The sequence below is a fragment of the Psammomys obesus genome, unplaced genomic scaffold (assembly GCF_907164565.1).
Source record: "Psammomys obesus unplaced genomic scaffold, mPsaObe1.curated_primary_1811, whole genome shotgun sequence".
In the NCBI taxonomy this organism is placed as follows: domain Eukaryota; kingdom Metazoa; phylum Chordata; class Mammalia; order Rodentia; family Muridae; genus Psammomys; species Psammomys obesus.
The window spans coordinates 18,675,378-18,698,320 of NW_026596125.1; positions in this window are offsets into that span (position 1 = coordinate 18,675,378).

Here is a 22,943-nt window from a genome sequence, read left to right on the forward strand (position 1 = left end):
CAGAGTTCCTAGGATACATTTTGGCGCCCTGTATCTTCTCAGCCTGTTAGTGACTCAATTCACCAGTAACTCTTGTCCTCAAATGGCACACTCTGAGATATGATGGAGCTGAGCAAACCTTGAGGGATGAGGAGAAAAAAAACAGGAAAGGCTAAAAAACACTAGGAACATCCATAGAGATGAGATGGTTTGATTCTAACATGGCTGCCATGGGCTCATGTTTTAAACTCTATCCCCAGGTTTATAGACTTATTTTGAAGGTTTGGAGTTTTTAGGAGATTGGCCTGGCTTGTAGGTCATTGGGTAGGACCCTGGTTTGTGTCTAGTCTCTGTGCTTCCTAAGCTCACTCCTTCCACTGGGAACTGAGCCATGCTCTATCATGATGGAGGGCCACCCTCTGAAACAGTAACCAAAACAAACCCTTCCTCCTCTGTCAGGAGTTTTACCAAAGCGGACATAATAGTAAGGAATAGAACAAAGCACCAGTGTGTCAGGCATAATGTTAAACACTTTATCATTTTAAGTTTATAAATCAAAATGTTCTTATAGTCAAATGTAGTTGATATTTAGGAGGAATTTCTCACAATAATTTATTTGGGCATGGTGTTCCCTTTATGAAATACTTCTGTATTAATAAAAACTTGGTGCTGCCCAATGATATTCGTAGAAGAATATAAACAAACAAAAGAATATAAACCTAGCCACTCTCATCTTCAAAATGTTGATTCATGAAGCTCAGAAGTCTGAGGACCACTGTTGACCCTGGCAGTGGAATCTCAGTAGACTGAAGGAGGTGTGCTGTGATCATTGATGTGCCTGATGACGTCATTGACACGAAGCTGTCCCATGGTGGCACAGAACTTGTGGGAGCAGCCAACCAATGTCTGATCTGACTTAAGGCTCACTCCATGAGAGAGAACCCATAGCTGCCACTGCTTGGGTAACCAAGAACCACAGACTGGATAGCCCAGAGGCCTAGGGAAAAACAAAGAAACTACTGGTCTAAAAAAACAGTATCAATAAAATGGTTCCTAATATTCTCCTATATACATAGATCAGTACCTTATCTAGTCACCATCAGAGAAGCTTCCTCCACCAGATGATGGGAACAGATGCAGAGACCCACAGCCAGACATTATGTAGAGAGAGTCTAAATGAGATATCTCCATCAAATTCTTCCCCTCGGAGCTCAGGAAAACCCACTAAGAAGGAGGCAGAAAGACTGTTAGAGCCCAAGGGGAAGAAGGGTGCCAGGAGAACAATGCCCTCTGAGTCAGCTAAGCAGGGCTCATGTGAGCTCACAGAGACTGGAGCAGCAAACCCGGGCCTACATGTCTGCACCAGGTCCACTGCACACAGAGCCTTTAGCTTAGTATTTTTATGTGACTCCTTAATGTGAGAATCTTGGGACTCTTTTCTTTCTGTTGAGCTGCCTTGACCAACTTCGATATGATGGCTTTTGCTTTATCTTTTATTTTGTCACACTTGGTTATCTTAGAAGCCAGTTCTCTAGTGAGATAGAAAATGAATGTATTCAGACAGGAGGGGAGGTGGAGAGGGAGGGGTAACTTATGATCAGGGTTTATTGTATGAGAAAAGAATCTATTTTCAATTAAAAACTGAAAAAGAAAACTAAGTAAGAAAGTAAGCTACCTCAGCAGCTTTCCTGGGAAACGGCCATCTCAGAGTTGAAGACAGAGGAAGGGTTTTCTACGAAGACCCACAACCTCACCAACAAGAGAGGCAGGGCCTTCTTGTATTGGTACACTCTGACTCCAAATAGGAGAAACTCAAAGCCTGTGAAATTTGGCATCGGGGTGGGTTCGGGAGCAGAGGTGTGGAGGGGGGAGGTCACTTAAAGGCCAATTTGATGAAAATTATGTAGAATAATGCAAATCTTGTCAACTAGATTGACGGAGAAACACCTAGGAAATGCCTAAATATACCTCTGGGAGTGTCTGTGAGGGCATTTTCAGAAATGACGTAGGGCCTGAGGACTGTGGCCTAGGGAGCAGATTCACCCCTTTATAGCTTTGTAATATGATGGCATCATTGTGAGATGGAGAAAATCAGGTGAGGAGGGGAGTGTCCAGGGGAGAGGGTCTGGCTTCTTCCTGCGCAATTCTGATCTCTGTTGGGATGTGAGCTGCCTCTGCTGCGCCATGCCCTCCCTGACGCGATTGTGTGACACCTCTGAAACCATAAGCTAAAATTCATCCTCCTTTTAAATTGCTTAGGTCTGGGACTTGTCATAAACTTAGAAAAGTAAACACAATAGCAAAATTTCGGGAAAAGCAGAAGTTTAGAGTATTTGCTAAGAAATGATACTGTAAGCATTTAGGCAGCCTGCATCTTGGTTGCCTATAACCTATGATGTCATCATGTGTCGCCCACCAGATGTGTGGCAGACGCAGTTCAACTGCGCCTGTACAAGCTATAAAAGGACCAGCCCACCACTTTGTCTCTCTCTTGCACTCTTGCTCTTCCTCTCTCTTACTATTTCTCCTTTCTCAGTCGGGGCACCACCCCCATGTCTCTCTCCTTTTCCTCTCTATCTCTCCACCTCCATCCAATAAATCTCTTTCATAAAGTATTTATTGTGTGCATGGCACCATTTTTAAATAAATATATTGAATCGTTTTGTGTAAACTGTGAAGATAAAAATCTGACAGTATTTTGAGGATCCCACATATGCCTGTAAGAAATGAGCAGAACAGAGCCCCTGTTCTGAACGGGCCCAGCAGACAGACACACACTTATTCTAGTGGTAAGACAGCCCTGCTCCAGCAGTGGCTGCAGTGGAGCCTTCTAATTCAGGGGCGGAGAACAGAAACGGCCTGGGGCTAACTTCACTGCGCGTCACCCATGGTAATGCTAATGGAATATTTCCCTGGTCTCAGCTGCAAGTTGTTCCTTTGGGTCTTGCAGAGAGCCCTCCATTGAGAGGATTGTTTCTGCCTCATCCCTTCTACCCTGGTCCTTACCTTGTCACCATACTTGTCTGCTCTTACTTCCTATGCGCCCCTGGACTCAGGCAAACAGCTTAGAAAGCGTAAGCCCTGGACCCAAGTCTCCAGAGCCCAGCACCTGGCACCCAGTGACCCTCAGCGTAATCTTAACTGTCGGGAGAAAATCAATCGTGTCTCCCTGGGCTTGCCAGAGCACAGTGAGGCAACTTCTCTGAAGAGGGCTGAGAAAATGATGCCTGGCCTCATGGCTCACACTTAAATCCCAGCACTCGGGAAGCAGAGGTAGGAAGATCTGTAAGTGTGAGGCCCGCTGGTCCACAAAATGAATTCCTCAACATCCAGGCTCTGTTACACAAAGAAATCCTGTTTCGAAAAGCCACCCCCTCCAAAAAAAAAAAGAAAGAAAGAAAAAGAAAATTATGAGCCATTCTAGTTTGAAAGAAAACAAAATATGGATTTTTTTTTTTTTTTTTTTTTTTTTTTTTTTTTTTTTGTAGACTATGGGAGGCTTTGATAGAATTTGGTGCTTGGAGGAGCTTTTTAATCAGAAAGAAGCAAAGCTTCCCACATTGAAAATGCAGTGTGCTTTAGGGAAGTTGGGACAGGACAGCTGGGTAGGGTGGAATGATTAAGAGTTGGGGCCGGCCAGAGTCAAAGGCAACAAAGGCCCATAGGAAAGTGATGTGGGCTGAATTAGGGAGGGTGGAAGGCCAAGGGCCAGTTCTATTTTGCTGACTTTGTGGTGTTGAAAGGTTTTTAAGCAAGAGCATAACACATTTCCTCCCATCCCCTACCTGTGAAATGTCAACAGCCAGAGCAGAATCAAACCACCGGCCATTTCACCCTCCCTCTGTTTCTGAGCACTAATGGTCCGTACACACGTACGCGCCCATCACATCATCCCCTCCCACACCTGTCTCGATCACCCTTCTCAGCCTCTCTCCTCATCTCCCACAAAACAAACTGCCTTCAAATCCTGACCAGTCTCTGGCCTCTCACACGCTTGTTTTCCCACTGTGCTCAAGGGAGGACTTCGCCTTTCATTTCAGGGAAGAAAAAGAGGCCTGTTGGCTGACCTGGCCCAGGTTGCTCTCTTCCCTGACAACAGCTCATTGGTAGACTCATCTCTGTGGCAACAATAACCACCATAAAAGTATAGACAGGATTGAGACATGCTCAGCTGGCAAAGTGCTTGTGTTACAACCCTCAGAAACCGGGTTAAGAAGTCAGGCATGGTGGAGCATGCTTGTGATTCCAGCGTGGGGCAGACAGACACAGATCTCTGGGGCTTGCTAGGCCAGCTTCAGGACAGGTAAAGCTTTTGTCTCCAAAACCAGGATGCAGGGCCAGGGAGATGGCCCACACGGTGAAAGGAGATGACCAACTTTTTTTTTTCTTTTTAGTTTTCAACACAGGGTTTCTCTGTGTAGCCTTGGCTGTCCCGAAACTCACTCTGTAGAGCAGGCTAGCCTCACACTCACAGAGCTCTGCCTGCCTCTGCCTCCAGTGCTGGAATTTGAAGCATGAGCCGCCACCACCCAGCTTGAGAGAACCAACTCCCACCTCTGACATGGCCTCATGCTCTGGCACCTAAGCCCCACCGCCACATAAGTGGTTTGGAAAAAGTAGAGAGTATTTTAAATTTCTCCACTCAGCAATTATCTAGACCAGGTTGGCCTATGGGTACGTTGTAGGTGTAGGTGGGGACTGGGGGGCCAGGTGGAGATGTTTCTTGATTATTGATGTGAGAAGTCCTAGCCCATTGTGTGAAATGCCAGACCCTGGTTGGGGCTCTGGGACTGTATGACTATATGGATTAGGCTGGGTGAGCAAGTGAGAAAGCATGGCTCCACTTGTCATCTCAGCTCGAGGCTGAGACGTGATGGGACTAGTTTCTGCCCTGCCTTGATTTTCCCAAAATGACAGACTCTGGCTTGGAATATCGAGCCAAATCAATCCTTCCTCCCCTGAAGTGTTTTTTGTCAGGGTGGTTTTACACAGCAACAGCAACGAAACCAGGACCCCCCACCTCCAGGGGCCCTTCTTGGAGACTCCTTTGTAGCTGTCACCATCAGAGTTCTGAGGAACCTCCGACAATATGGCTCCTTCCCCTTTCCCTTAACTCTTTCCTTCCCCAGACAGGACTGTGCAGAATCCCAAGTAAGGTTGGACTTCAAACACACTTTCTCCATTTGGTTTTGTCAAGAGAAACTGCCCTTTAAAGCTGTTGAGCATTTCTGTGGCTGGAGAGTCCTGAGGTAAGCACCCAACTTTCCAGTGCTCTGGGCTGAGGTTTCCTGCAGGAAGACCTTCCTTCAGTGGTAAAATCAAAAAGTCTGGGCAACCTGGGACGGGTTTGCCACCTTCAGTTGGGGACACTTTTAGGGATGGAGATAAAAGGTGTTTTGGTTCCCCCTCTCTGGGACCACAGGACACTTCAAGGAACGATGGCGGAACAGGATGGGTCACGTCCTCCTTAGCGGAAATGGAAACCTGCTTCTAATAATATGCTTTAAGGAGTCTAACCACAGCATGAAATTCTGCGCACGTGCACTTTACTGTGCTACCCAAGTTCCAAACTTCTTATCTTTCACTTGAGGCCGAGGATGCTTTCATCACTGTTCAGAAACAGAAATGACCCTTGAGTTGGGAGACTTCTAAAGTCAACCTGCGCGTTTCCTTCCCCAGATACCTGCAATCCGATCCGATTCGGACAGGGGCTTCCCTGGCTCGGTGTACCGACTGCTCTCTGAGCAGGTCCACTTCTATAAGGCCCTGAAGCTACACCAGTTTGGGCCTTTACATCTCTCCCCTAAATTCTTACTGACTCTCCTTGGTCTAATCACCTCCAACTTCCCTCACAGCTTTTCCTACTCTGTTGCCAAGCAGAAGTACACTTTTGAAATCTTGCTCCCAACCAGATCCAACTCACATGGCTGGTCAGGCAGCAGCTGATTGGGGCCACTTTCACACAAAGAAAGCCATTAGTGGCATTCCTACAAGGACTAGTGGCACGATTTCTCTTCAGGAGTCTTCCCCCGCCCCTTTTTGGTGTTTTGAGGCAGGGTCTCTCTGTGTAGCCCTGACTGTCCTAGACTCTCTCTGTAGACCAGGCTGGTCTCTGCCTCAGTCTCCAGAGTGCTGGGATTAAAGGCGTGCTCCACCACACCCATATCTTTGCAGGAGTCCCTTCTTCCAAGGGCACGCCCGGCTCTCGGGTGCTTCTTGTGAAACCTCTTCCACCTTCAAGAGCAGACTCCAAGCTTGTTAGGATAAGGTCACAAGGCATTGGTAGGCCTTCAGCATTTACTGCTTGGTCTGTGGTCTCCCGTTTCCATGGCAACTATTCACACTGACTGACAGAGCAGGAAGCAGCCGTTATTGGTAGTGTATAATAAATTGGGCACAGCTGTGTTCTAATAAAACTTTACTTATCAATGCAGGCTGTGTTGGCTGTGGCTAGAGAAAGGTCTGGACTCTCATCTCTATGCACACGTCCAGACTCACTCCCCTCCAAAGCGCAGGCTCCCCGGTGCCCAGGCTGGCACATTAGCCTGGACACCCAGAACACTGCTCCTCCACCGTTCTCACAGATTCTTCCTGGACTTCCGCAACCCAGCCGAAGTCCCTGCGAGCACTTTCCAGGCACTCCCTCATTCCCCGGCACTCACCCGGGTTTGCGGTGCCTTGGTATTGGCTTGCTGTCTCCTCGATATACACAGCTAGCTCTTGGAGTAGACCTTCAGTGGTAAAATCAGAAGTTCTGGGCACACTGGGACATTTGATATCTTCAATTGGGGACACTTTTATGGGTGGAGATAAAAGGTGATTTGGGACTGTGTGAAGAGACTCAGTCTCCAGGAAAAACCGTGTCTAGCCTGAGTTTTCTTCATTGAGCTGCCTGAATAGCCAGCTCTGCCCTTCCCTGGTGCTGCGCCTAGACTTATCCATATTTAAACGAAATGGACTTTTACAATGGTGCTGTGTGTTTCTCAGCTGCTCCTAGGCACCTTATTGGATATGCTCATTCCTGAGCACCTCCCTGCAGCCCGTGTGCAACTCTGACAGTGGCAGGACAACCCACAGACCTGGGGTCTGACCAGGAATGGAAGCCAGGGTTAGCAGGTGCCGACCTGAATGTGTGCAAATGGGTCTGCCCATGTGTAAGCTGGAGGGAGCCCGGGGTAGAGAGACAGAGCAAGATGGTGGATCATGGAGCCCGGAGCAGGAGTGTGGGAGCAGGAGAGCGGGCCTCTTCTCTCTTGCCGTGCTTCCCGAAAACATAGGAAGGAATTCCCTGGTGAGCAGGGTGCTCCCTGCACTACTGAGCCTCCAAGATTCTGGAGGAGCAGAGCCTCTGAAGCAATCTGGTCGTGAAGAGACGCCGTGACACACCCAGGCAGAGCGCGCCGCAGCTCCGCAGCTCTGGCTGGTGTACACTTGACACACTGTTGCTGAGCACTCCGGCCACACGCGGTGAGGACCTGGCAGTGAAGTGCTTGAGTCCTGAACTTCCTGGTAAGAGTTTCAGAGAAGCGCTTTAACAAGCAGCGTGATAGTAAACTCATCAAAATGAAACCACTAACGGAGTCATTCTCCAGAAAGCACCGACTCCGTGCACGCGTATGTGTGTAGATGTTAGAGGACATTCTCTGCTGTCCCTCATAAGCACAGTTCACCTTGTCTCCCCCAAATGCGTGTGTGTGTGTGTGTGTGTGTGTGTCCCCTCGGGTGTTTTTCCTCTCCACCTCGTTTGAGGCAGAGTCACTTAGTGTTCCTTGCTGTACACACGCACCAAGAATCCTAAGTTTTCACATGGGTTCTAGGGATTTGAACCAAGTTTATCGCACTTGTATGGCACGCGTGCTGCCCACTGAGCTCCCCTTCCCGCAGCCACTCCACTTTCTGGAGCTCACATTACCGACCAGGCTAGGACGCCCCATTTGTCTCTGGCTCTCCACACGGCATGGGCAGCGCGTGTGCACATGGGCACTGGGGCTTGAACTCTGGCCGTCTCCTGTCCCAAACTGCTTTCCTAAAGTCAGGGAACCGCGTCACCACGACTGACAACTCACAAACGCTGGTGAAGAACCTTTAAAATACATGCACGATGACAGGCTAAGCACTCAGTAAAGAGAAAACTGGAGTGAGTGTGGCACACGATTCACATCTGACAGGAGGTGGACATGGAGAAGCTTTGCGGCTTGCACAGGACACAGCTAAGCGGGGGGAGTGTCCCCAGCCTGGTGCCCCGTCCACTTCGGGCACACTGTCCTTGTCCTCACTGTCAAAGGAACCGGACAGCCAACATCACCAAAGCCTTACAGGGACTCCTGGCCGGCCAGCTCTCCCTGCCCATCCTTCAAGCTCACCCCAAGAGACACGTCAGCCTTAGTGACTCCGTGTGAACAGTCAGGAGGCACGAGTGTCAGAGCCAGGCCGGAAGACACCAGAAAACAGCGTGGCTGACCTAATTCTGCTGAGTAAAACACACACGGCTGAACTTCAGAGAACTCTAATTACAAACCCATGGCTGGGTTCATCTCTTGAAGACCAGCAGGCCTTGCAGGGGGTACTGTGAGTTAAAAAAAAAAAAAAAAAAAAAAAAAAAAGGGCCTAAGGGCCCAGAGTCCTTAGCTGAAAAAATGGCTCCCGTTGTTGCAAAAAAAAATCCTAACAGCAGCTCTCTTTGTCAATATTTTTCTTATGGATGAGATTCCTTAACAATTTTGTTCAGACTCTTTTATGTGCCACGAAACTCACCCATCTAACGTGTCCGTGTCATTGGTATTTAATACATCCATCGTTGTGTCCCCACAGTCTAGATTTAGAAGCGTGTTTAACACCTGAAAAGAAACCATGCACCCTGTCTCGTCCTGGTTTCTTCCAGCCCAGCAGGCACGCCATGACTTCTGTCTGCGGATTTCTGAATTGGATGCTTCTCAGAAAATGCACCATCTACGCGGTTATTTGTGCCTGGCGTCTCTGGCTTAGCTTGGCGTCTTCACGCTTACCGTGTGCCACGTGCACAAGAGCCCTCTTACATGAGGATAGTCTCACTCCACCTCAGGTGAACATACAATTTGTACATTCATTGACTTAAGTGCATGAGATCAATTTCCCATCTTTATCCAGGAATCTTTTGACTGTTTATTTTTAAAATACGAGTAAAAGATGAATAAATACAGGGAGACCTTTCTTTTTCATTATTCCTTTTCCACTGACTCCCTTTGTTGTGTGTGTGCGTGAGAGCAAGAGAGCAGCAGGTAGCTTACTGACCAAGCCATCTCCTCCCTGCCTGTTGTGAGGAGGCTGGGCCCCCAGGCCGCTGCCCCCTCTCCTGTGGGCCTCGTTTTCCTGTGTTTGCTGCTCTTCTCACTGCTGTCACTCCACGGGACCCTTTAGTTTAGTTTCTGATGTGCTTGTCACTTCAACTGGATTGGGCTCCTCAGAGCAGGGACTGTAATCTTCTTATCTGCTGTGGGCCCTGCAGATTCAGCCTGGGATACAGAAGACTATCTCCATCTCCACATAAGCAAGCAATTAAAAAAATAGCGCTGAGTGTACAATCTGGGCAGTTTGGTATATGTGACCTATATAAAGAAAACACTCTCAAAATTTCTAAACAATCATAAAAGGCAGGTTGGTAGGTGAGTTTCTTTTACAAACTTAAGAATTATTGATCACTGACAGGCACTGGTTTATTAGCAACAGCTTCATGGAGCTCAGCGCATGCATATTTAAAAGACATCCATCCCCTGACCTGAATTTCTGGAATGCCTGGATTCACTGAGCAGAAACCCCTTGTTTGTTGAGACTCTTCTGCTGCAATTGCAGGAACTGACTGGACTCCCATGCATCCCTCAGACAGCTCTGGTAGCCTTTGCACAAAGGCACTTTCCGAAAGCCGCACTGGGCTCTTTATGTCCTCTGCCACCTCAGGGGCGGTTGCTGAAGATGCTTCAGGTTTCCGTGGCTACTCTCACTGTCTCACATTCTGGCTTAGACCAAAATATCTCTGGGTTAAAAAGAGAGCTGGCACTGGCCTGAGAAGATTGATCTGGCTGGTTTTAGAAGAGGTGCCTTTTTATAGGCATCCCATCGTCAGCACGGGAGTGATTAACAGTGTCCTCAAGCTGATGGGTGTTGGGGCTTGTCTACAAAAGTGCTTAGTGAGGCAGACTTTTCTTCCTCCATGTTTCTCATTTGACCTCGGCGTCCATGGCAATGATAGATAAATTACACAGTTGCCACAATGCTACACAATTAGTTTGTTCTAATGGACATACTTCCAGTGGCATGTGAAGGCTGGCACCTCTGCTTGAGTTTCCTCACGTCATTACCTTGCAGAGGACCTTCAGAGGGCTACATATCACCTTTCATGAAAAGCTGAAAAGCTGCCACAATGGCTGTCTCAAAGAGCATACTGTTCGTATGGACGGTTTCTAGTCTGAGAAGACAAGAGCTTCTTTCTCTCCGCTTTAGCCACACAGTTTTCTTTTCTTTTTTTAAGATGGGTCTTATATATCTTCTGACCTCAAGCTTGCTATAGCTGAGGATGGCCATGGCCTCCTGAGCCTCTGTTCTACCTCCAGAGTGCTGGTGATAGGGAAGGAAGCTTCTCCCAGTGACCGGCTGTCTGAGCCACTAGCAAATATTGCTATGGTGCAGCCACAAGCCATGGGACCCTGGAGCCAACCATTGGTGGGAGAAGGGGAGGAGCATTTCCCCTAGAGATTTGGGAGGGGTCCTGACCTCTGACACCTTGGCTTCAGATTTCTGGTTTAGGGAATAGTGACACCAAAGTTCCTGTTGTCACTAGCAGTGTGCTCGATAGCAATTAGTTTTGACAGCCACAGGAAAGCTGTACACAGGGAAGAGGAACTCACTCAAACTGACTAGAGGAAGATTGTAGGAGGGGCTTCCAGGAGGACCAGAAGGAATGTGATGGTTCCAAGCAGAGACAACCTGCTTCGTCATGGGAAGTCTCAGCAAACCTCCTATGAGCAAGTTTTCCGGTTTGAGGTAATGCTGTGCAGGAGAACAAACAGGCCTATCACCCAGTTTCTGCTTAACTTCCTGCCCAAGTTTTCTCAATGATGGGCTGTGACCTGGAAGTATAAATCCCCCCCCCCCACCAATGTCCAAGGAATCCTGCCTGCTTCCTTTACTGACATGATAAGGATTTAAATAAGACAAAAGTTGTGGCCAAAATAGTGGACAGAAATACCGTAAAGGAGAAGAAGCTCATTTTGGTTATGGTTAGGGGGGATTTCAGTCCATTGCGGCAGGGAAAGGATGACAAAGTGTCTCTGCCCAGGGTAGCAGGAAGATGAGGCAGCTGCGCACGTCAGAGTGCAGCAGGAAATGGAGATCAGCTCGGACAGGACTACAACCCTCAAAGGCCTGCTTTTGGTCCCACCACCTACGTCCCGACTCCTGAGGCTCCACAGCCCCCAGAATAGAAATGAGAAATGGGGAGAGAGCCTGAGAAGCTTCCATCCCCAACAACTTCTTAGGGTGGAGGCCTGGAACCATGGCTGTTAGGGAAAGGTTGTGGTGCTTCACAGTGATTGTCAGCTTGACAGAATTCAGCATCACTCGTAAGACAAGCCTGGGAGCACACTTGTGAGCGAGCATCCAGACTGGGATAAATGAGGTGTGAAGACCCACCAAAGTGAAGGAAGCACACTTCTCCAGGTGGGAAGACCCCCACACTTCCCTGGGCTTGGATCTTGCACTGCATTAAAAAGGAGCCATCTAGCTAAGCAAAAGCATTGTCTTTCTGATTCTGGACTGCTCTAATCGTTTCAATAAAACATCCTGACAGGAAGCAGCGGAGGGAAGCAGAGGGTTTATTTGATTTGTACTTCCAGGTCACAGCCCATCATTGAGGAGAACTGGGAGGAAGTCAAGCAGGAACTGGGTGACCGACCTGTTTGCTCGCCTACACAGCATTACCTCAACCAAGCCAATGCAGTGTAGGAGGGAGGGCTGCCGCCTGATGGCCCAGCTGTCTGCTCACGCTCGGCTAGCTTTCAACAGCCCAGGGTCACCCGCAGGCTGAGTAAAGTAGCAAACAAATGCCTTATAGTCAAGGAGGGAGTCAATCTCAGGCCACCTCGGCTGGGCTATTTTATCACAGCTACAGGAAACTTTAGTGTGGTTCTTTCGTCGACACCTGAGTGCCCTCCAGTTGTCATTCTCCCCCTCAGCAAGGTGCTTCTCTGTGGCTCATCATTAGCCCAACCCTCAACCAGACCTGCCTTCTTGTATCATTGCAAGCGCCTCATGGAGCAACAGATGTCTCTTTAGCTTGATTTCCAGAGAGAAGAGGAGGGAGAGGAAGAGGAAAGAGGCTGGAACAGAGGAAGAGGGGGCAGGGAAAGGCAGGGAGAAGCTGATCAGTTGGTTGGTTTGGGAGCAATTAACTCTACGCAAGGGGCAAGCTCCTGTCACCAACAGGAATGGGTAAAGAGAAACAGAAAGGAGTCCCTTCAAGTTCTCTTCCTGCTCAAAACATGAAGGTCACTGGCTAAAAAGCAAACAGCATTGATTCTTAGCTACCCCTGTCCTCTCCCAGGAACAATTCATGTGCACCATTGATGTGCTATTTGCCTTTTTTTAGGATTTAGACTTTAACACCATTTCTGGTTCACTATTTTTTCACCCTTGTTTTCTCTCAGCATCTTGGGGGCCCGTGGTCTCTTAGCTATTGGAAATTTAAAGGGCTTTACCTTTGCTTCTAATGTTTTTGATTGACAAAGCTTCAAAGCAAATAGAAATGCAGGCCAGTTGGGGGTGTGACACAGAATGAGGCTGGGGAGGGACCCTTCATTTCTCCTGGTTCACTCACCAGTCAGTGAGAACCTGCTGAGTATGGACTGAGGGCCAGGCAGGAAGCTAGCAAGTGAGGGCCATAGCAAGAGGAGTCAGCAATGCTTTATAGTTCCCGCATGGATCTTATGACCTTGGAAGAGGCACGGAGAGATGAAAGGAGATGGCACAAATGAACGTGTAATTGTAAGCTATAAAAGGTCATGGCAGACAGGTGTCTGGGCATAATGAGGGCAAACACCAGGGGCAGCAGCCCCGGGGCAGGAAGGCTTCTCAAGGAAGGCACGATAGCCTGAGATCTGGAGGGCAAGCGGGAGGAGGTGGGGGCTGGGAAGGAGATGGTTCAGTCAGAGGCACACAGCCTGGAGATAGTTGGTGTGCCATTCAGGCATACAGCCACGATCAGCAAACGCACGCCCCCGAGAGCCCATGCAGTTGGAAAGGACCAGGCAGCAGACAGTTGGGTTCTACTGGTGGAAGAGGCTGAGGCTCCCGGCCTGTCTCTAGTCATGTGTAGACCTTCTCAGAAAGTTTGAAAAGGTCCTGGAATCCTGGAATCCTGGAATCCTAGAAGGGCTCCCTTAATCAGCTTTCTCTATGGTGCATGAAGAGACCGTCTAAAGGGTCCAACAGCCAGGAAGTAGCAGGCTTTGTCAGAAAGAAAAGTAATTCTCATATTTTGATCTTGTCAGTAAGGAAGTAGGTGTTAATCTTGTGCACAGGGAGACGTGCTGCCGAGATTTTCCCAGCTGACCGAGATCCATCTGAAGCCCACTCAGCTGAGGCCTGCCAGTCATTCAATAAGGCCTCTGAAGGAAAGGTTGTCACCCAGGCATAAGAGCCAGTGTGGAAAAATCGGGGAGCAGGAGCAGGAGGCAGTTGACCTCTTCCAGGACACCGTCTTGGGCCAGTGCTCTCCCTGGGTTCAGGGTGTCCCGATCCAATGTTGGACTTTTCTTGAGAAGATGGGAACAAACGTCTCTTTATCCCACATGAGACCCTGAGGGCAGAGCAAGCAGCTGCTCCACCCACGTCAGATATGAGTGAGTTATACATGACTCCAAGGCCGTCCTGTCAGTTTAAGGCCCTTCTCTGGCGCATGAGCGGTGACTCACAGAACCGCACCGCTGACATTCCTTGTTCAACTTGCAGTCAGATCCACCAAAGACGCTTATCCTCCTGCCTGTCCATTTGCCACATTTAAAAAAGATAATTTATACAATCCTGGGGAGGGGCCTCTTAAGACTTAAGCCTTCTGAACCTCCTGCACCATGAGCGCCTTTAGCTTCCAGGGCCTTAGGAGCCTTCCCCCTTCCTCCAGGAGGGGATGCTTCAATTCCGAGGAAATGCCTGTCCAACACCAGCACAGCCTGCTTGTCTAAACGCTCACCCGCTGCCCATCTGCCTCCCCAACTGCTGCTGGGTTCTTTGAGGGACCTGTGTTTTCAGTTTGTGTTTAGTGTGTCTGTATGCACATGCTAAGCAGCCAATAACCACTCACTGAAGTGACGAACAGACCTTTCCTTGTGCGGATGTGTGGTGCAGGCAAACGTTCATGCATGCTAATGTGCTTATGAGCTTGTGCGAGCATGTGTGGAGGACAGAGCTTCACGTCAGGTGTCTTCTCCTGCTTTCGACCCCAGTTTTTGAGACAGAGCCTGTCACTGACCCCAGAGCTCACTAATTTGACTAGACTGGCTGGCCAGTTCTGGAGATTACCTGTGTCCACCCCCCAGCCTAGGCCCCACACTCCCTGTCCTGGCTCAGCCAGGGCTGGAACTACAGACAAACACCACCATGCTTGTCTTGTGCACGGGTGTTATAGGGGAGCTGATAGTTTTTGAGACAGGCTTTCACTGTGTTGCCCTGGATGACCTGGAACTTGCCATGTAGCCCAGGATGCTGTCAAATGCACAGAGCTCTGCCTGCCTTTCCCTCTGAGTGCTGGATCAAAGGTGTGTGCCCCATCCCTTGAATGAGAGAGAATGCAAAGGATCTGAACTCGTGGCCTCCGGCTTGGGGGACAAAGAGTTCACCCACTGAGCCATCTGCCAAGCCCCCTTACTAATCTGCATTCTGTTTTAATCTCCAAATCTTCTGGGGCTGAACCAAGCTGCCAAGAAATAGATAAGTGGAATAATTAGATTACAAGTATTTTCCCAGTAGTTTGTGCACAGTAGGGTCCAGGAGTGACTTATTGAATAGGCGGTTGCCAGGTGCAGAGGAAACTCCACTGCTCCAATTCCTTGTCAGACAAAAGCCAGCATTCCTCAGGGGCTTGAGAAACCAGTTCCTTCTAGCACAGGAGACAAATCTGTTATCATTGGGAGAAAAGACAAATGGCTGTGTGTGGAGGCTGTTGGCACAGCAAGGTGCATGCTGGCCTCCAGGCTCCCTCCGAATTGCAGGTTCCTCGCTCTTTTCACCCCTTCCCCAATCCTAAATTTCTCCAGCTCATGGGCTCTCCTCCCCATAGCAACTCACTCTTATAACCCTATTTCTGCTGTGCTCTCTCTCTTGCCTTTTCTTTTACTTGCTTCATCTTCATCCTTTGCCCTCCCCACCTCCCTCCCTCTCTCTAATCTCTGCTTGGATCTTGCTCCTCTCAAGGCCAGGTCCAGTCTGCTGAGCATGTTCAGTTACTACTTTCTTTCTCTGCTCTGGACTCTTCCAGATGCTTCTGGAAGTTCTCTCTCTCACATACATAATGCAAACTTTCCCCTTAAACATTGAGTTTATAGAGCAGTATAAATGTCTCCATGCTCATACTCTGGGAAGTATTGTGACACTATTTCACTTTCAATGATACTCATTTTGGCAGAACACAGCACTGAGGGGCAGCATTCAGAGCTCCCCAAGACAGTTACTTCAGCGAAACAGTCTCCAGTTACAATTCCAGAGAGAATGCCCTTTTATTAAAGATTGCAAGTTCGACCGTTGGAACCAACCTTTGGGTTCCCTCCTCCTGCTCCTCCTCCTCCTCATTGCTGTTACTAATATCTAGCAAACAAAGGTTGCAAATCTTTCAGCAAAGGCAGTTGAAGACCCATATCTCCTTGCATTATGGGTCCTGTCATGAAGACAGCTCCAGGGTAGGTGGGGTGGCAGCCGGTGGGATGGCCTGTAGCATTTTGATAAACAAACATTATATGTGTGAGATACATCTTTAAGGCCATTAAAAGAAAACGAATATGTTTGTAATCTGATCCCTACTTTCCTAGGCTAACTTACTGCACTAGGAGGCCTTGTAGTTATTAGTAATAAACAAATTAAGGGAAGAAACTGCCTCTGTTAATTGATTTTGTTGATGCTAATCTAAGACTCACTGGCTTTCCACTTTGCCCAGCAACTATTTATGTCACATTGGAACACATGACTTTGGAGAAAACAAAAAGGCATCAAAGTTGGTGCTTGACATCACTGCCAGGGCTCTTGAAGACAAACTCCATGTTCCCTTGGCTCTCTTTATAAATTTGGAGACAAAATACACCAACAAAAGAGTCACAACAGTCCAAATGTGCCCTCAGGGAAGGTCATGCTTGGGATGCCAGGCTCCCACCCCAGAACACCTGTGACAAGGCTGGTTTGAAACAACCTCATTAGCTTCAGCACTGGGACCATTAGGGGCTGCTCTTGCTCATCTTAAAAAAGAAAACGTGTGTATTCAGGCAAGGTGGGGACACACTTTTTTTTTCTTTTTTTACTTATTAGAGTTCCATCTATTGATTGATTGATTGATTGATTGATTCATTCATTCATTCATTCATTATCCTCACACTTTTAACTTTTCTTTGTCTCTCTTCTGAGCATTCTTTCTGTTATTATTAATGTTTCTGGAATATTCCATTTTTAATATATTTGTAATTTATTATAATTTATTCACTTTGTATCCCAGCTGTAGCCCCACCTTCATTCCCTCCCAATCTCGCTCTCCCTCTCTCCTTCATCTCTTCCCATGTCCCTTCCCCAGTCCGCTGATAGTGGAGGACCTCCTCCTATTCCATCTGACCCTAACCTATCAGGTCTCATCAGGATTGGCTGCATTATCCTCCTCTGTGGCCTGGCAAGGCTGCTCCCCCCTTGGGAGTTCATGTCAGGGACAGTCCCTGTTCCCCTTACTAGGGAACCCACTTGGAGACTGAGCTGCCATAGGCTACATCTGAACAGGGGTTCTAGGTTATCTCCATGAATGGTCCTTGGTTGAAGTATCAGTCTCAGAAAAGACCCCTGTGCCCAGATACTTTGGTTCTGTTTCCCTCCTTGCACAGCTCCTGTCCTTTCCAGGTCCCACTGTCTCCCCCTTCTTTCATTGGATTCCCTGCACTCTGCCCAAATAGTCTCAGCATCTGCTTTTATACACTGCTGGGTAGGGTTTCAGAGGCCCTCTGTGGTAGGCTCTTGTCCTATTTCCCATTTTCTTCTTCTTCCAATGTCCCTCCTGTTTGTCTTTCTGAGTGAGGATTGATCATCTTATCCAGGATCCTCCTTCTTGCTTAGCTTCTTTAGGTGTACAGATTTTAGTATGTTTATCTTCTATTATATGTCTAATAACTAATTATAAGTGAGTATATACTGTGTGTGTCTTTCTGCTTCTGGGATACCTCACTCAGGATGATCTTTTCTAGATCCTACCATTTGCCTGCAAATTTCATAATTTCCTTGTTTTTACTTGTTGAGTAGTAATCCATTGTGTAAATGTACCACAATTTCTGTATCCATTCCTCCGTTGATGGACATCTGGGTTGTTTCTAGGTTCTTGCTATTATGAATAATGCTGCTACAAACATGGTTGAGCAAATGTCCTTGTTGTGTACTTGAGCATCTTTTTGATATATGCCTAGAAGTGGTATAGCTGGGTCTTGAGGAAGCACTATTCCTAATTGTCTGAGAAAGTGCCAGATTGATTTCCAAAGTGGTTGTAAAAGTTTACATTCCCACCAGCAGTGGAGGAGGGTTCCCCTTTCTCCACAACCTCTCCAGCATGTGTTGTCACTTGAGTTTTTGATCTTAACTATTCTGATGGGTGTCAGGTGAAATCTCAGGGTTGTTTTGATTTGCATCTCCCTGATGGCTAATGACATTGAACATCTCTACCATTCAATATTCTTCTATTGAGAATTCTCTGTTTGGCTCTGTGCCCCATTTTTTAACTGGATTACTTGATTTGTTGCTGTTTAACTTCTTTAGTTCTTTATATATTCTAGATATCAGCCCTCTGTCAGATCTAGGGCTGGTGAAGATACTATCCCAGTCTGTAGGCTGTTGCTTTGTTCTGACGACAGTGTCCTCTGTTCTAGAAGCCACAGAAACTCATGTGCCACCCACTCCTTGACCTAGAGTCCTTCCCTACCGAACACTTAATTTTGTTTCAAAGAGCTACAAAGCCTGACTGTTCTCATGAGTCCCTTTGATGTAAGCACTCATTTGTCGGTAGAGGCCAGAGGCCAAGGATACAGCAATCAGCAGTGATGCAGGCAAGGAGAGTCTCTATGCCTGTGGAGTAGAACCCCTGTGCCCACAGCATCCCTAGGAGAAGTAAAGGCTGCGTCCAGAAAGGTACTCTATTTGCTTGAAATGTCATCACTGTAATGTTGTTTTGCAGGTAATTCAGTAAGATGCTTTTGGTATGTGCATTTGATGAACATTTCCTGCTGGTGCAGAGGCCTTTAGGGTCCTGACAATGTCCTATGTCACCCCCTGGGCCAGGTGCTCCAGATATAACCCATCTGCCACTCCTACCTGCTTTCTGCTTCCATTTCTCTCCTCTTCCCTGTATCTGGGGTGCACCCAGTGCCCCTGTCTCTCTGCCCTCATGGCTCACTCAGGCATTAACTCCCTTCCCCTTCCTTTCTCTCAAATAAATATCTTGATATCCAGATCTGTTTAGTGCATGGCATTTTATAATATATGCTATGAATTACTAAACCTAGCTTTCCCCTCTGGTTTCAGTCAGCACATATGTTTACTCTGCCACAGTGAGCTTCCATCCCGAGACCTTCCCAACTGTCTTACACAGTATTTGAATGTATCTATGCTCTGTTATTTCTTCTGTGGAGTTGCCTGCTCAGAGCAGTTTTGGTTGGAAGACACTGGGCCAAAGGCCCTCAGTGAGATGGACATTTAGAAAAGACTCTTACCTTCTTTTTGTTTTTACAATAGTTGAAGGTTAGAGAAAAAACAGTATGGGATGCCTTCTGGGTCTAGAACGGCCACAAGCAATGCCAGCATCAGGAGCAGGGCATGACTGTAACATGTTGGCTGTTCCAGACAGAAGGTGTAGGTAGCTCTGGTGAGGCTCTTCCCAGAGTGGTGAGGAGCCAGAGGCTGTGCTGACTCTCTTTGATTGTTTTAATCATAAAGCAAACCAACCAACCAGCCTCTGCATAGGGCCAGGATGTAGCTGGCTTGGCACAGTGCTTACCCAGCATGCAATCTGCATGATACCGGCATGTTGGCCACCCTGGTAACCCTAGCTCTTAGGAACAGAGGGCAGAAGCTCAGCAGCTCACAAGCTCAAGATCATCCTTGGCTACATAATCAGGTCAAGGGTCAGTGTGGCTGTCTTAGTTACTTTTCTATTGCTGTGCTAGGATACCATGAGCCAAACTTACAGAAGGAACACTTATTGGGGCTTACACTTTTAGACAGCGAGTCCGCTACCATCATGGCAAGAAACAGGCAGCAGGCAGGCCTGCATGGCACTGGAACAGTAGCTAAGAGGGTATGTCCTGATCTACTAGCACAAGGCAAGAGAGCTAACTGGGAAAGCCAGTGTCATGGGCTTTTGAAACCTCAAAGCCTGCTCTTCCAGCAAGACCACCACACCTCGTAATCCTTCCCAAACAGTTCCACCAGCTGGGGACCAAGCATTCAAATTTATGAGCCTTTGAGGGCCGTTCTCATTTAAACCACCACACTGGGTTACTAAGACACTATCTCAAAAACAAACAAGCAAAAATACTTAGGAATGATAAAAAATAGTCAAACAAGAGAGAAAAGACAGCTCAGCGAACCTCCATGCATCTGTTCTTCACACTTTGCTGGGATACATCTTTCCTGCCTTGTATATTATCTGTATATGGCAAAGTGCATCAAGCTGAGGGGACCAGATTGATGACTTTTAAAAATATTTACTATGTCAAAATAATTTCAAATTTAGAGAAAGCTACAAACATGACACAAAGAGTTCTCATATCTCTTAGACTAAAATTTCCCCAAATGTTAACATTTTTAACCACACTTGTTACCTCATATTTTATAGACACAAAATTGTTAGCACATTTTTCTGAACACACAGAACTTTTCTTCTTCTGGACCCTTTGTAAGTCAGTGACTTTTGAGAAAGGTTTATGACCATGTGGCTTGAGTTGCAGAACACTTTCTATATTCTAGAAAGTTCTCTGGTGCTGTTTGACAAAGACAATTAGTATTCTTGCTTATTTTTATCATCATAGATTAGTCTTGACTATTCTTGAACTTGATGTAAATGAAATTGTCCCCACTTTACTTTTTGCTGAATTATTTTAAGCCAAACCACTGATTTTTAGATTCTTTCATCTCTGTGTACCCTGTTTCTCTAAAAGTTTTGGGCATTTTCTTACATAATCCTAATTCTGTTGTGATTACATAAGAAGTCTTCCTAGCCTGGTACTTCCCTCTTACAGAGTAACACAACAGCTCTAGGAAGGGGAGCGCCTTGCCTAAGGTCACCCAGGAAGTGCCTTTTGAGAGTAGGCAGTCCTCCAGCTGGGCCTGCTGGTGGGGTCCAGAGCCAGGCTCCCAGCAGGGCGTAGCTGCTGCAGAACAGGAAAGGCCCCAGCTGGGCCTACCCTTTCTTTATCTCCTTGTGGGTATTCTCTGCTGCACTCTGTGGGTGCCCTGTGGCTCAGCCGGACCAGAGTTCTGGATGGATGCTGTCTGATGCTTCCAGATGGCCTCTGTAGAGATGGAAGAAGACTGCTCTCTGTTCTCAGTGTCCTGATAGATGGAGACCTGCAGGCCAGTTGCTTGAAGGCCGCTGGGCACTTCACATTCAGTGTGCTCTAGACTTCAGAAGCTTGCTGAGGCAGTGCGTCTGAACGCAAATCTGACAGATGCTGTGCCGCTAATATTTTAGATCATATCTGCAGACGAGTTCTGGTAATACAGAAGCCTATATTTGAACAAAAAAGAGGAAAAGAAAACCTCTAACAGGAAGAAAAACTTAAAAGAGTGGATTGCTCCGTAAAAGCCCAGCCTCCTCAGCACCAAACCTCCATGGACAGTTAACTTTCGAGGCTCTAATCAATTCCGACCAATTATACAGTTCTAGTGCTTTGTGACTATGTAGCCACTAGATAAGTCAGAGACTTAAGTGTATTTACAAGTCAAACCTACACCTGCCCTGGAGGACAGTGAGACATCTTTGTGGCTTGTTCTTAAAGTAGCACTGGCTGAGATTGTTTGGATGGCAATGGATTTTCAGTAAAGTATGTATTTCCTAATTACTTAGAAACAGCTTTTTTGTTCAGTGTATGGGGGTCTGTTGGCCACTGCAAGGTTTTCAAGCTGTTTTTCTTTCTAGACATAGAGAGGACATCAGGGTGGGGGGATGGCCCAACCAGAAAAGGGGGACCTCAGCAGGCAGGGAAGGGCATGCTTTATAGGCACAAGGACCTGAGTTCGAGCCCTAGAACTCATGTTCATTTTAAAAGGGGAGTGTGGTGAGGTGGCTTGTAATCCTAGTTATGGGGAGGGAGAGACAGGCAGATTTCCTGGGGCCCACTAGGCAGCAAGATTCAGGCCAACTAGAGGTCCTGTCTCAGGATAAACGAACGCTTATCCTGGGCCACACCTGGAGTGGTTGTCCTCTGGCCTCCACGTGCACACATCTGCACCTGTGTGCAGGCACACCCACCTTTCCTCTCCACAGAGGACTGTGGGATAGGGGAGACTGAAGAACAGCCGAGACTCCAGCCCTACGACAAGATTTCACTTCATGCTGCTGCCTCCCTCATGAAGCCCTAACTGTTCCCCTACTTTGCAAATGAAAAACACAAAACTTGTGGAAAATCTGAATCATTTTTCAGGGTTACCAGGTAGAGGCTGAACCGTGTCCAACGCTTCTCTCTACCTGGGATAAGTGGAACTGTAGCCCACTTTCTTGGCCGTGACTCAGCATGTCACAGACCTCTTCCTCCTAACCAGAATTCTTCCTTCACTAAAGGCAAGGTGTACTCGCCTGTTCCTGGAGGGGCCAGTAGTGTATCATCCTAGCCCATCCAGCACTACAGAGACAGAAGCTGCCTCCTGCCGCTCAGAAAGGACTCACGATTCCACATAGCATGATGACAGTCAGGGACAGAATGGCCTTTTATTTTACTTCATTTCACAAACACAGGGAAAACAAATCCTGCTAATAGGATTGCAGGCGCCACAGGCCTAGGCAAGTGCTTCTAAGGAAATAGAAAGCATCTTGCCACACCTAGAGACTGTTTGCAAATCTGAGACAACGACAGGCACCCAGAAATTAATCAGGAGAGCGGCCTGTCGCTATAGAGAGGGGTGGAGGCAGGCCATGAGGCTTCTGATTTGGTGCCTGATTCTCCTGTGGTCTCATGCTACTAAGTCTCATGCTCTTCATGATTTTCCAACCACACCAGACCTTGACCAAGGAAAGGGAGTTCAGGTGACAGCAAAGGAAGGGCTTCCCCTGGTGATATGCTGCGGCTGGTGACTCCCTGAAGGAGGCACTGTGCCTTCTGGAGCCAAAGAGCTCTTTCTTTCTAACCTTGGCCTGGTTAGCCACCAGCAGGTCTAACAGAGCTGAGCTCTGGTAGCCCTGTCACCCTGGGCCCTTCCTGGGCTTCTTATCTTTCACTCCTGCCACAGCTCACTGAGGTAAGAGAGCTAAGGGTGAGCCGGCTGGGGACCAAAGATCTTGTCAGCTGCTCTGAGGGAAGGAGTGGGCTCCAGGCCCCCTGAGCACAGCACTTATGTGGCATACAAGCTCTGGATCTTCCAGGCCCCCACATTTCTATGCAAAGAGATCTGCTATGGGGGCCACCAGAGATGGCCATGCGGCTATTCCTAACTGAATCTGTCTTCCACCCCACAGAAGGGTACACTCAGGTGTTTGGGACCCAAGTGTAGAGCCG